The following is a 15,489-nucleotide window of genomic DNA, read 5'->3' as shown; positions in this document are numbered from 1 at the left end:
CCCTTAAACCCTGCCTGCTGCCCCTCACCGAGCCACACTCAGTCTCCTCTTCCAGTCACAGTCCAGGAACAGCTGCCAGAACTGGGAGACTGGCCCCACAGAGGAGCCAGGAAGGCTAGACTGGCTCAGTAGGGTCCCATGGAATAGACAACACACCACACCCAGGCTGAGGGGGTGAAGCTGGGCAGCTCCCGCCTCTGTCTACAAATCCTCCCCCAAACCTCCCTGGAATGTCAAACAGATAATCTGGGCCACTTTTTACAGTTCTCAGCTCTATGCCCAGGCGAGGTGCACAGGAGTGTGGAGCCGAGGTAGGAGGGGCCTCCTGAAGACAAAGTGGCCACTGCTCCACCCCCTCGGGCTGCACCCCTGGGCTGTCCCCAAGACTGCCGAGAGCACTACTGGACACTTGGCTTTTGGGACAGGGGGCACTGGACCCCAGCTCAGGAAGTGTCTCAGCAGCCCCCTCCATACCCACTACCACTGTCCTCTTCCAGCAGTCCCTTTATCCCCATTTCCCACCATGGGGAAACTGAGCCTATGCCTTAGATGCAGAGTCCCCTGTTAACCACACTGTCTCTCGTGTCCACTTCACAGCACCTGTGAGAGCGAGAGACTGCAACAAGAGCCAAAGTCTGGAAGGGGCAGAGTGGGGAAGGAGGAATGCTGGACAGTCCGGGCTGCAAAGCCTAGCACCTGCCCACTTCCCCTGGTTCTGGGGGCTTCACATCTGTCATGCCTAGGCACGTGGGGATGGGTTCCAAAACCTTGCCATCAAAAGAGCTGGTTTTATTGGTGGCATAATCTATAAGAGCAAAAAGTGAGAAACTCACAGATGCCCGGCTGTAGGAAAAGCAAAGCATGTCATTCTACAGAAAAACACAGACAAGTCAAGATGAGGTCATCTAAATGTCATGGTGAGGGGCTGTGACATGCTCAGCCAATTCAGAGCTGAAACTGCCCTGGGTAAAGGCCTGTTATGGGCCCTGCAGGAGCAAAGAGGATGAGGGGGCGGGTACTGCCATGCGAGACTCCTGGGGCAGTGAGGGGACCACTGCAGCAAGGCCTCTAGGGACACCCTTAACTTCATCAGAGGGCCAACCCACAGCACCCATCCCAGGCTCTCCCCCCCACCCCACCCTGGCATGGCTTACTGTGGAAGACTGCCAATCCTGCAGAACGTTCCCACCCCTGCATGTACAAGTGCCCCACAGTGGCTTCCCAGGCAGGTGAAGGCCAGACGCCAAGGGCCCTTTGTGTCCTGGCCTGTCTCTTCCACTAGAGGACAAGCTTGTTGAGGGCACACTCCCAGTCCATCTGGTCAGCCTCGTGCCAGCACCCAGAAGAGGAGCCTTCGGTCAGTGTTTATGAAGGGCTGGGGGGTAAGGCAGGCACAGCTCAGTGCAGCTGAGGAGCAGACCACTCAAACCTGAGGAGCCCTATGGCTCACGCCACCCAGAGGAGCCACCAGGCACCTGGGGACCCTGAAACTCGACAAGTGCAGCACCCGGCCATGAAGGGGTGGCCCAGCCCCAAGGAAGGAGGGTAGGCCATGCTTCACAACGGCCACCTGACTGATGTGCAGGTTCTAGTCATTCGCCAAGTTCTCTTCATTTCCCTGCTCCACCTGGCTCTGCTCTGGGGCTGAGGATAGGAGACAAGAGGGAACCAGCACAGGCCTTGCCCTCAGTGAGGTCCACTGTGGTCAGGCAGGGGTCATGGGGTGGCCACAGGGTGGGCCTCTGTGCCTAGATCCCCGTGAGGAGGAAGCAGTAGCCCTGGTTGCAAGTCCACCAAGGGGCCTCTCAGCAAGCTCGAGAACAGGAGTTTGGGGAGCTGGTGGCATGGCAGGTGGGCTGAGGAAATGTGAATGGCAAGGGCAGTGTGGAAGGTGGCTCCTCGCACCAGCATGGAGACTATAGGAAGAGCAAATCTGGGAGTGCTGCTGTGGGCACCCTCACCACTGACATCTTATTGCAAAGCAGTCATCCCCAGGATGCACTCACCTGCCCCCACAGGCCTGTTCTGGAATGTTCTAGAAGCTAATCCCACAGCACTATGATCAGGCCCCTTGCTGCAGCACCTTTAGGACAGAAAATGCTGGAAATGACCTCCCAGTCCATCAAAGGGGTTGGGTTAAATAAGCCCCGGGGTTTATGAGGAAGCTCCCTGTGCACCACTGTGGAAAGGCTGCTGAGAGACGGTATTTGTTCAGTGAAAAGGTATAAAAATCTGTATATGATATGCTGCCTTTTAGGTAAACAAAAAATAAAATAATGTTTATATCTATGTAAGAAACAAGAGAAATGACTAACAGTGGTCACAGGAGAGGCAGAGTGGCCGATGGACATGATGTGCACTTTGGGTTATTTCTGTTGTTTCACTTTTGAGATGTGAAGGTAAACTTCTTCAAAACAACTTTAAGCACTGTTTTGGAAGGGCAGGTGTGCACACCTGTTGGGTATCAGGTTGGGCCAGGGAGGGCAGGAATGTAGAGGACACTCTGTCTTCTGTCCCTTGCCAGAGTTGGCCTCTGCCCAACAGGCTGTGGGAGCCAGAGGCTTTCAGACAAATGAGTGATGTGATCAGATCCAGGGTGAGGGGACCTCACAGGAGAGACACTGACACCTGCACACTCACCCGGCAGGGAGTGGACAGCAGAGGACAAGAGTAACAAAGTGAAGGTGGGAAGGCTGTTGGATGCAAGGAAAGGACCAGCAAGGGGCAGACGGAAGACAGTAGGTGGGCCCTGAGAAGTGGGACAAGAGTTGTGTCCAGGTGAGGCGGGGCCGGGAGCCCCAGGAGTGAGTAGTTAGCAGAGAGGAAGACCAGATAGGTCACTGCAGGGAGGTCCTGCAGGGCTGGTGGGAAGGATGCTGGAGTAGATGGCAGGAAGGCCCTGGGACACAGAGCAAGGTCCCATGCTCTCCCAAGAGACAGTTTAAGGAACAACAGAACCCCAGATGGGAGGGAAACAAGCAAAGGGACAGCCTTTCTAAACTTGACACAAAAGGAACCTAAAAAAACCAAATTAATCCAATTACACCAGGTTTGCAAAAGCCTGCTCTGCGAAAACAAAGCCAAACCTACAGTGCTCTCTCCCTCAGGGAGCACCCCCCTCTTCTTCCTCAGGCTGTCACTTTTACTTTCTCTCTCCTAAGCTCCAAGGACCCTTCTTTTGCCTCTGTAACTTGTTTCCTGAGCCCACTTCTTCTACCACTCACTTCTACCTCTGTGACTTTTCTTTTTTTTTCTCTCTTTTTTTTAATTCTAACCTGAGGATATTTTTTCCATTGTTTTTTTTTTTTAAATGTTTCTATTGATTTCAGAGAGAGGAAGGGACAGGGGGAGAGACAGAAAATCAATAGAGTCACTGATTGGCTGCCTCCTGAACGCCCCCTGCTGGGGATGATCCTGGGCATGTGCCCTGACTGGGAATAGGTGGCCGCTTAACCACTGCCAGCTGGACTCCATTGATTTTTAGAGAGAGAATGGAAAGGAGGGAAGGGAGGAGAAGAGGGGGAGAGAGAAGGAAAGAGGGAGAGAGAGACACACACACAGATTGGTTGCCTTCCACACATGCCCCTACCAGGGCAGGGGATCAAACCTGCAACTGAGGCACGTGCCCTTGATCAGGAGTCAAACCCACAACCCTTTCTTTGGTCCAAACCCACAACCCTTTCTTTGGTCTGAGGGCCAATGCTATAACCACTGAGCCAAACTGGCCAGGGCTACCTCTGTGACTTTCTAAATAAACTCTCTTACAGTTTGAAAAAAACACACAAATCTACACACTCAGAGGCACATGGTAAACTGGGCAAAAACATTTACAATAAACATGATAAAGTGATCGCAGGTCAGTTGTGATGGGCTGTGCGAAGTGGGCAAAGGGGCAAGAAAGATCCTGGGACAAAGGACACAGATGCACAAAAACATCCACTCACTTCCCTAATAATTAACACATGCTAATTAGAAGTAGGACAGCCCTGTGACCACTCAGGGGGCTAGACCAGGGCGCCAGCCCTAAAGGATGCCCTGAGGTATCTACAGAAATGTACCAGGCCTTAGACCCTGAACACTGCTTCAAGGTATTGCCCTGCAGGTATACCTGTACAAGTGATCTTTCTCAAAAGAAAACAAACCTTTTGTCTTTTTAAAAGAAAAGTGATTAGGAGATAACTGGACTCACCAAAGGTCCCCATGAAGGGAGGGGCCCACAGTGGGCTCTGATGTGGTGGGGGCCATACCTCCTGAGAACCTCCGCTGAGATGGGAGGGAGGTAAGGTGGGCTCAGAAGCAGCACAGAGCAGGGGCTCCTGGCTGCTCTCCATACCCTGAAACCCTCCCCTGGAGCCAGTCAATCCTGCCAGCCCTGGACTTAGCCTTGTCCCTCAAGGACCTCTGCTGTCCCATGGAACCCAACTCCCCTCCACCCTGCTCCTCCCCTCCAGCCTTCTCTGGGGGCTGTTTCTCTCCCCACCTTGCCCTCTGGCCCTCACTACCACAGCCCCTGCTCCCTGAGTCCACCACAAGAGCCCCACCACCTGCACCAGACCTACTGTGGGAACCACCCCTGTAGCTGTCAGGTCCGATTCCTAGTGAGTGGTCTCGATGTTCTCTTGAACAGTCCTTCAATTCCCTGCCCCCCAGTCTTGACCTCTTCCTGCCAATGCCTCGTTCTCTGCCCCAGTTACACCCAGACCCTGTCACCACCAGTAACTCTCGCCCACTGCACCAGGCTTTTCAATCTCTGACATCACCTCTTCCCAGGTCACTCCCACAGACCTGACTCCAGCACTGCACGTCCCCCCCTGCCCTGTCAGTTACCACTGTCCTGCAGACTGCCCAACTCTGAATGGACGAAAGAGCTGATGACCGAAGACCACATCAGACAAACAAGCGCCCATGTAATAGCCTTGACACTCCAGAATCAGAAATCGTACAACTGACCTTGCCCCTTGTCCCTCACCCTGAGCAATCAGAAGAGCACGTGCACCTCCACGTGCACGGTACTCCCACAGGTCACAGAGCTCCATCCTCTCCAGGACCCATCTTCCAGCATCAGCTCCAATATGCATGGTGACTGCCCCACCATTAAAAACAGAACAAAATGCCCCGCCGGAGAAGACAAGGACTCTGCAACCACGGGTTCTATTCATACTGCAGTGGTCTAGCCAGTACAACTGGGCAAGAAAAGGAAATAAAAGGAATCAGGATGGGAAGGATGGAAAAAACTCATTATTCACAATGACATCTAGTGCATGATACAAACCTAAAAGATCTTATAGGAAAATTATTAGAATATGAGAACAGAGCAATATTGGTAGATACAAGGTTAAGGCACATAAATCAGTTACATTTATAAATGCCAGCAACAATTAAAGAAGAGAAATTATGATGATACTACTTATAGTAATATAATAATATCCAAAAGCATCAATGCCTCAGAGTAATGATAACAAAAGGCAAGCAGGACCTCTCTCAGGAAATCACAGAGGACATGAGTAAATGCAGGACATACCACACTGATGGGTCAAAATTCAGAACTGTAAAGATGTGATTTCCCCCAAAATTCATCTCAGACTCAATGCAATCACAATCAAAATCCCCACAGCTGTGTTGGAGACTAGATCTCCAGCACAATTCTTTCTCCACACTAATTCTCATTTTACATGAAATGCAAAAGGTCTCCCTGGCCAGTGTGGCTCAGTGATAAGAGTGTCAGCCTGTGCACCAAAGGGTTGTGGGTTTGAATCCCAGGCAAGGGCATGTACCCAGGTTGCAGGTTTGCTTCCCGCCCCTGATTAGGGCATTTGCCGGAGGCAACCAATTGATGTGTCTCTCACACAGATGTTTCTCTTTCTCTCTCTCTTCCCCCCTTCCACTCTCTCTGAAAAGCAATGGAAAAAATATCTTTAGGTAAGGATTAACAACAACAACAAAAAAGAAACAAATGCAAAAGTTCAGGAATAGTTGGGACAATCCTAAAAATTAACAAATTTCAATTACTTTACATTTATTTATTTTCAGAGAGAGAAGAGAGAAGGAGAGAGAGTGAGAAACATCAATGAGAGTATCATTGATTGGCTGCCTCCTGCATGCCCCCCACTGGGGATTGAGCCTGCAACCCAGGCATGTGCCCTGACCAGGAATCAAACTGTGACCTCCCAGTTCATAAGTCGGCACTCAACCACTGAGCCACACTGGCCGGGCACTTTACATTTAGATATCAAGATTTAGCCTGGGTGGCATGGCTCAGCGGTTGAGCATTGACCTAGGATTCAGGAGATCATGGTTCAATTCCAGGTCAGGGCACATGCCCAGGATGCGGGCTTGATCCCCAGTTGGAGGTGTGCAGGAGGCAGCTTATCAATGACGACTCTCTCATCATTATTCTTATTTTTATTTTTTTTTCAAATATATCTTTATTGATTTCAGAGAGAGGAAAGAAGAGGGAGAGTGAGAGATAGAAACATCAATGATGAGAGAGTCACCGATCGGCCACCTCCCGCATGCCCCTGACCAGGGACTGAACCCGCAACCCAGACATGTGTCCTGACCGGGAATCGAACCCCGATCGCCTGGATCCTAGGTCGACGCTCAACCGCCAAACCACGTCCAGCCAGGCTCTCTCATCATTGAAGTTTCAACTCTCTCTCTACTTCTCCCTTCCTAATATATTAATAAAAATACATATATTTTTTTAAAGATTTGTTATAAATTTGGCAAGGTGCTGAGGTACTGGCTTAGGGACAAAGTTGACCCTGGGAACCAGCGCGCATGTGTGCAGACAGTCAGCTATGACCCTGCAGGGCAGCAGGAAAGGAATCTTTCCAATAAAGACACTGGGTCCAATTTAGCGCAGCTCATAGCTCACTGGGACTCGTGAGCTGTGTATCCAAGTGTAAGAGGGGAAGTCGTACAACATCCACAGAGACAATACCAGAAGCAAGCACAGTCCTCATGACCTACTGGCCTCACCAAAATTAAACCTTCTGCTAAAGACCCTGTGAAGGGGCTGAAATGATGAGCTCTTGACTGAAGAACATATTCACAGACTACAGACACAACAAAGGACTTCTGTCCAGCAAACACAAAGAACGCCCAAAGCTCAGCAGGAAACAAACAAACTCAGCCATTAGAAAATGGGCAAAAGATGTGACTAGACACTTCACTGACAAGGACACAGGGTGAGATAACCCTGGCCAGCTTTACCGTCAAGGAGATGCAAATGACAGCCACAGGCAGCCCACCCACACCCTCAGACCACAAGGGTGGGAAGCAGGGGTCTCACATTGCTGGTGGTACAGCCACTTTGGAAAATAGTTTGGCAGTTTCTTAAAAAAAAACTAAATGTGTGCTTACCACATGACCAAGCAGCTGTGCATTCGGCACTTATCCCAGAGATATGAAAACTTAAGTTCACACAAAAACCCGTAAGTGGATTTCATAGAGGCTTGATTCATAATAGCCCCAAACTGGAAACTGTTGTCCCTCCATGGGAACACCCACACCACAGAACCAATGCTGGCTGAGCACAGCTCAAGTGGGTTGAGAGGGCACAGGCTCGTCACCAACTGTCACATCTGCTGAGTGCAGTCAAAGCGGTGGCCAAATGCTCAGATCTAGGGTGTGGGGCAGGGCTGAGGAAGGGGTGACATGGCTGCACAGGGTACAGAGGATCCTATGTGGTCACACAAATCTACACGTGTGATAGACTGCACAGAAGTAAACACACATTCAGGCACACTCACACTTGGTGCATGGAACGCTGGTGAAACCTATAAGGGTCAGTGTCCCGAACAAGGCTCTGAAGCGCAGTCATGTGCCTTTGGGGGACTGGGAAATGAGGAGTCGTCTCTCTGAACTGTTTCTTACAACTGTATGGGCATCTACAATGATCTCAAAATAAAGTTAAAAAATAAAACGAGTGAAAAGCAAGCCACAGAGTAGGAAATAATATTGGCAACACTCTACTAAACAGGAATATAGGCTAAAGACTTCAGCAGCCACTTCACATCAGTAAACACACAGAAAGGTACCCACACGTCTGTAGTCATCAGGGAAATGCACATGAAACCCAACACATACCAGGACACGTCCACCTGAACAGAGACCTAGCCTCAGGGAAAACAGAGCATGTGACTGTCCCATACCACATGGCAGTGTCTGTGGAACACACATCTCTCACCAGCCATCCCACTCCAGGCACTGTTCCCAACAGAAACATGCTGGGTTCCCACACTGAACCTGTTGTAGACCACTGCTACAAAGGACATTTCCAGGACAGCTGGCCAACTGGGACCTGGACTGTGAACTAAGTAAAGTGCCAGCTTTAGTTCACAGACTATAGATGTTCAGCTCCCTGAGGCCTCCAGCTACACTGGACCACAGCAGCAGGAAGAGCACACTCTAAGATTAAGGGAACGAATGGCCTTCTGAATGCCTGGCCTCGTTGGCAGTGGGGAACCACCAGGATCATTCCAGCAGCAGAATGGGGGGATCAGCTGTCATGTAATCCTTGCCTGGCACTGCGTCAGAATGCACTGCCAGAGGCCAGCACTGTGAGGCTGGGGGGATCAATAGCCCTATAGGGCCCAGCCCAGGGCAGGGAAGATCCTGGAGGGAGGCTGGTGACACTGGGCTACAGGTACCAGCCAGGGCACTAAGGCAAGAAACAGAAAGCATGCATATTGGAAAGGAAGATGCAAAACTCTTTAGATGCAGAAGGCATGTGAGAGACATGCAGGAAATCCTTAGGAATCTACGAGAGGGATACTTAAATAGGAAGGTTGTAGGACACAAGGATAATATCTCAAAATCAATTGTATCTCTCTATACTTGGAAAATGCAAAATTTTAAATATCATTTACAAAATTAGTATCACAAAGCCTGGAATATTCTCTCTCTGTCTGTCTGTCTCTCTCTCTCTCTCTCTCTCACACACACACACACACACATACACACACACACACACACACACACACACACACACACACACACACACACAGAGCCCGCCAGCCGGTGGACAACCCTAACTGCAACTAGAGGAGACCTGGAGCCAGAACCACCCAGCTAAGCTATCTCTGAATTCCTTACCCACGCAGAAACTGTGAGATAATAAATGGTTACTGTTTAAGCCATTCTATTTTAGGGTTATTTGTTAAACAGCAATAGACAATTAATACAGAGACTTAAATAAATGGAGATATGTATATACCATGTTTTATATTGTTAAAATGTCAATTCTGCCCAGCCGGGCGTGGCTCAGCGGTTGAGCATCAACCTAGAATCCAGGAGATCATGATACGATTCCCAGTCAGGGCACATGCCCAGCTTGTGGGCTCCATCCCCAGTCGGGGGCGTGCAGGAGGCAGCAAATCAATGATCCTCTCATCACTGATGTTTCTATCTCTCTCTTTCCCTCTCCCTTCTTCTCTCTGAAATCAATAAAGATGTATTAAAAAAAAAAATTCACTCGTGCCTTTCTACAAAAAGGCTTACTGGAGTTTTGATTGGGATTGTATTAATGCTATAGCTCTATTTGGGGAGAATTGACTTTTTAAAATATATATATCTTTATTGATTTCAGAGAGAGGAAGGGAGAGGGAGAGGGAGAGATAGAAACATCAATGATGAGAGAGTCGTCATTGATCTGCTGCCTCCTGCACACCCTGGACAGGGGATCAAGCTCATAACCGTGCCCTGACTGGGAATCAAACCATGATCTCCTGGATCCTAGGGAGATTCCAGAAACAGACCCACTCATACACACCAACTGATCTTCAACAAAGGTGTTACAATGGAGAGAGGATGGTCTTCAAAAAGTGGTATTGGCACGACTGGATGTCCACATGGAAAACAATGACCTTTGGCCTCTACTCATGAAAGAAAGGACAAACCAGACTTCATCAAAATTAAGTGTCTGCTGTTCAAGACACTGACACAAAACTACCAGGCCAGCCAGACTGTGAGAACAGGACTGGCATCCTGAAGATACAAAGAACTCTTAAAAGTTGGTAAGACAAACAGCCCATTAAAATTTTTTTTAAAATTGTTTTTTAGAGAGAGAGGAAGGGAGAGGGAGAGAGAAAGAGAGAAACATGGATTGACTGCCTCCTGCATGGCCTCTACCAGGACTGGCCCCTACAACCGGGACAGGTGCCGGTTGGAATTAGTGCACAGACAATGCTCAACCAACTTAGCCCCAGTTGCCAGAGCAAACAGCCCATTTTTTAAGGCAAAAGATATGAACAGTGTCTTCACAAAAGATATACAAATGGCCAACAAAGTAAGCGCAAGAAAAGACGCTCAATGCCATTCACCATTAAGAAATACAAATTAAAACCACAAGCCACCGCTACACACTCATAAAAATGGCTGAACTTTAAAAGGATGGTACCACTGACTTGAAGAGAAAAGGGAATGTAAAATAAATGTGAAGCCATTTTGGAAAATAGTTTGGCACTTTCTTATAAAGTTAACCACACACTTTAATCCATCCTTTCTATCATTTCAGACCAAGAGAAACAAAGCCCATGTCCACACAAAGAGGTGTGTGTACGAATGCTCAGCGCAGCTTTGCTCACAGCAGCAGGTGTATGTACAGATGCAGTGGCTGTACACCTACATGGTGGAATACCAACCAGCACTCAGCAAGACAAAGGAGGGACGACCCATACAGCCGGGCTTTCCCAACATTAGGGCAGGGCAAAGGAGTCAGACACCAAGGGTTTGTGGTATGGTTTAGATTATGTGAAACTCCACAAGGGAGACATGGAATCCATAGGAGAAAGCATGCAGTGGTTGCTGAGGCCAGCTGGAGAGCTGACCACAGGGAACTGCAGGGGTGACAGAGGCTCTATACCTGGACTGCGGTGGTGTTCCCCAGGATGCACACACTTCTCAAAGTCGACCCAGCACTTGCTCTTCCTCCATGGGACCATCTGTGGAAGCCGACTTTCCTGCCCCTTTCTCAGCCTGCTGTGCTGGCAACATCCTGCCCAAGGCCATGGAGCAAGAAGGGGTGGGGTGGTTCACTCTCTCCCTTCCACCTCCACACAGGGTTCAGTGTGGTAAAGAGGTGGTGGGGTGGGGCCAGGGATAGAAGAGGGAGGGTTTCAGGGCGAGTACAAGAATCAGATCACTCACTCTGGCTAAGGTGCGAAGGATGAAGGCAAGGGACTGAGACAGAGCCAAGGTCACCAGGGGTCACTGCTGCAGCCCAGGTATTTGGATGAAGGAATGGACAGGAAGTGCCACAATGAGGGCTATTGAGGAGGAAGTTTTGAGAGAGCTGGGAGGTGAGGAAAGAGCCTGGAACTCCCATTCAGATATCTTGCTTTGCTAACGGGTAGACTGTGGCAGGGGTGCTGTGGTGGGGCACTTTTGGACAGGTACAGTATGCTGGGTCACCAAAGGTTCGCCTGAGACTCAGATTCCAAAACTGCACACAGTGAACAGGCAGACACCAGAGATTCAGAAATACCTAGAATGAGACCCCAACGTTAAGCCCACAGATACAAGAGGCCCTTGCCTAGGTGCCTGCCAGACCAAACAACCTTCCAGGGACAGTAGAGTCCAGACACATCCCAACAGGTGAGGCATGAGGCCAGGATGAGCCAATGGAGAGCTAGGGGAGGAGTGTCCAGCCAACATGGAGGAAATCCACCCAGTTATCAGGAGGGCTCCCTGTCCCAACTCTGAGCCACACACATCCATCACAAGGAGAAGCACAGAGCTGGGCTCTGCACAGGCCCCCTTACACAGCTTCCAGTCTCTACAGAAGCTCAGTCCCAAGCTGGGGCTGCCCTTGGTGCCCCCGAAGTGAGCTAAGTGGCAGAGCCAGGGAGGCCTCATCACACTTCTCTCAGGGAAACCCCAAGCCTGCCAGGCGAGCACCTAGGGCACAAAGACAGAGACTAGGAGCAGTGTGGTGCCTCCACTGCCACTGCCACCCCCAAGTTAAGGGTCCAGAGAAAAAAGGCAGGCAGCACTGTGGGGAGGGCCATCCTCTCTCTGGCTTCACTAAACCTGGAATGACTCCACACCTCCCTCTCTGCAGCCATGGAAATTAATCCCACGTCACCTGAGCCTCTGCTCCAGGACAGCAAGAGGTCCACACCACCCAGGGTGTGTCTGGACACACCCTCCTAGGCTTGGAGCACCTCCTGCAAACCTCGGGGCCAGGCATTTTCAACACACTAGTTAGTACTTCTCACCTTGACCCCAATCTGTGAGGTGGAGCCCAGGATCTCCGCACTATAAGTGAGGTCACTCAAACCCCCGAAAGTTTAAGGAACGTGCCCCAGACAGGCTCCAGTTTCTCCTCTGGCCTAACTCCAAAGCCCACACAAAGCCTGGGCAAGTCACTTCTCTGTGGGCCGCATTTCTGGGCTGAAAATGGAGATAATTCTAGTGCTGACCAACAGGTTGCGAGAATGCAAACAATTCCACATGTAGGTAAAACACGAAAAGACTTTCTGGTGGCCTTCAGGGACTGTCACTTCTAGAAGCCGTTCCTGACCCTTAGCACCCCACCCCTGGGCTTTGTCCACCATCTGCCCCGGCCTCTCTGTGTGCTGCCCAGATATGGGATTCCCCGAGGACGCCCCCGTCTGGGCCCTGCCTCCTCTCCCTCTCAACCTGGTCTCGTCTTTCTCGTTTCCTCTCTCGGCTCAGCTCAGCCTCCCCTCTCCCCAAGGTTGGCTTCCACTTTGGTGGCGGCCTCCTCCGTCCCGGGGGGCCCGGCCTCCTCCGTCCCGGGGGCCCGGCCTCCTCCGTCCCGGGGGGGTGGGGCCCAGCCTCCTCCGTCCCGGGGGGCACGGCCTCCTCTCCCGCCGCAGGTCCCGGAAGTCCGAGCCTCACCTTCCGCCTCGCGCAGTCGATCGGATCCCGTCCGTCGGTCAGTCAGCCGCGCGCTCCTCCTGGCGCCGCAGGGGCGGGCCCCGCGCCGGGCCCTCGCCATGGCAACCCTACACTTCCGGGCCGCACAGCCCAGAGCCGGAAGCGGTGGCGCCACGTGGGAGCCGGGGGCGGGGCCTGCCCCGAGCTACGCCTGGACCCGCACCGACCGTCCCGGGAACGTGGGGCCGAGGCGTCCTCGGAGTGGGTGGGCCCGGGGCGGGAAGGGCGAGCGGTCGGAGGGCTTCCGGGAGGGGCTCGTTCGTTTGGGCGGGGCTGCTCAGGAAGGGTCGGCGCTGCGCCGACCAAGCGGAGGCGTCGCGCGGAGGGAACAGCGCGCAGGGGGTGGAGCGACCCAGCGTGCGAGCGCGTGGGAACGGTGGCTTAGGAGCGGGAGTGTGGTCAGAGACGACCGGTCAGGGCACAAGGAGCTGGGCTTTACCCTGGAAGCCAGGGAGGACCAGTAGGGGAGAGCGGGTGGCTTAACACGTGGAAGAGAAAAAGACTGCTGACCGAGTAGGGCTAGGAGCCACAGATATTAACAACCTGTGAAACATAAGAAACCCTTCAACTAGAGCCCTGGAAATAGAGTTGAGAAGGCGTCGAGTTCAGAAGAAGCCAGGTGAAGTCTGAAGGGAGCGTCTGAGGTAGTGGAAACAGCGTGGAACCCGCATGCACCTCAGCCCCGGCATCCTCCCCCAGTGCACCCCACTACTCAGCCCTTCCCTCCGTGCCTTACCGTGTTCCTATGGCCTCCCTGAGGGCTGGGCGTCCGGGTACTAGCCATCACTGCTAGTAGTATCCCCTTGGACAAACTTGCGTGTATGTGTGGTCGGGAGAATCTGGGCTTTGAGGCAGGGTACAGAGCACAGGCCTTGATTGACCGGAGGGGCAGAGCCACAGATCACATAGCCAGGGAGGACAAGGTGAGGGGACAGAAGAGAGTCTGGGAGTTAGGAGGACTGGTGAGTCTCTGGGTAGCTGCCAGAGGCATTTTGCTACAACCACATCTTTGGTTCAGGTCCTGTCCCTGCTAAACCCCTCAGAGGGGACTGGGTCTACACAGGGGGTGCTGGCCCCTCAGGCTTCACTAGCCTGAGCCTCCACCACCTCTCCTAGAGTGCCACTCCTCCACTCAGGCCAGCCCCCACCCACCCGGAGAGCATTTCCCTCCTAGACCAGGGATTTTCAACACTGCAGGAGAAACACGTGTGCCGCAAGAGTTTTTAAAACACTCAGTACCTGACTAGAGAAGGGCACTGACCTCTTTTCCCTTAGATTATCAAATAAAAATATGACAACGTGCCCAGCCGGCATGGCTCAGTGGTTGAGCATGGACCTATGATCCAGGAGATTGCAGTTCAATTCCCATTTATGGCACATGCCCAGGTTTCAGGTTCAATCCCCAGTGTGGGGCGTGCAGGGGGCAGCCAATCAATGACTCTTACCATTGATGTTTCTATCTATCTCTCCCTTTCCCTTCCTCTCTCTGAAGTCAAAGAGATATGTTAAAAAATATATGACAACAGCCAACACAACAATAGCTGATGTGAAAGAATCAAAATTACACCTATTTTATTTTGTCAGATTAGCAAAATATTTTTTGGTGTGCCACAGAATTTTAGTAGTTTATGTGTACCATGAGATGAAAAAGATTGAAAATTGTTATTCTAGACTAAGCTGCAGGGTGCTGTGGCTGCCTGGGAAGTCCGTCCTGTGCACCCAGGACACAACAAACCTGGGTACTCCCACCTGTTAATAGAAATAGTTTATGTGTGTATTAGAGATAGAAACATAGAATTGACGTGTGTAATTGACTTGACATAAGTGATCCCATTTTGTGTGACTTGACATAAGTAACTCCATTTTGTGTTACTAAGTGTAACTTTGAAGTAAACAACCTACGCCCTGGCCTGCGCGCCAATGATAAGAGATTAACACCTTGTAGCCCCGGCTCTCTGCCAAGGCGCCCTGTAGGACCCCGATAAGACACACTGAAGACGTCGTCGACTGACACCACGCCTTCGACTGAACTATTTAAAAGCGGAAGCTTTCGGCCACATCTTCAGACGCTTGTCTGCTCTCCACGGACTTCATCTCCAGCTCCGGGAAAGCTGACCCTTGCCTTGCTCTGCCTCGCATCCTCGGAGAAGGACTGCAGTTACCGACACCGTCGCGGCTGCATATCTGAACCTGTGTGTGTCTTTCGGCGGATCCTCCGGGTGGCCTGCTGGTGCTGAGAACCATCGGGAACTGGTAAATAAACCCTGTGTGATTTGCTCTATGTTTGTCTCTGTCTCCTTCCTTGAAGCTTAAGGTATTAGCTCGGTCTTGAACCAAAGTGTCTCTCGACCCTCATGGTGGTATATCCACGTATTGGGAGTTAGACCACCTGCATTTATGTCTCCAGAGAGGTCTGGGACACCACCCCAGGGTGAAGCCAGGTGGTCCTTAAATACTTTTCTGAAGAGGGACTATGACCCATGGAGCTGTATCCTTAAGGCCTGCCCTGAGAAGTGACCAGTAAAACCCCTACAGCTAGGAAACTTCTCCCTCCATGCACACCAGCCCAGGGGTACTGCCCAA

This window comes from Miniopterus natalensis, chromosome 16, assembly GCF_054644295.1.
Source record: "Miniopterus natalensis isolate mMinNat1 chromosome 16, mMinNat1.hap1, whole genome shotgun sequence".
NCBI lineage: Eukaryota > Metazoa > Chordata > Mammalia > Chiroptera > Miniopteridae > Miniopterus > Miniopterus natalensis.
This window is presented reverse-complemented; position numbering follows the sequence as displayed.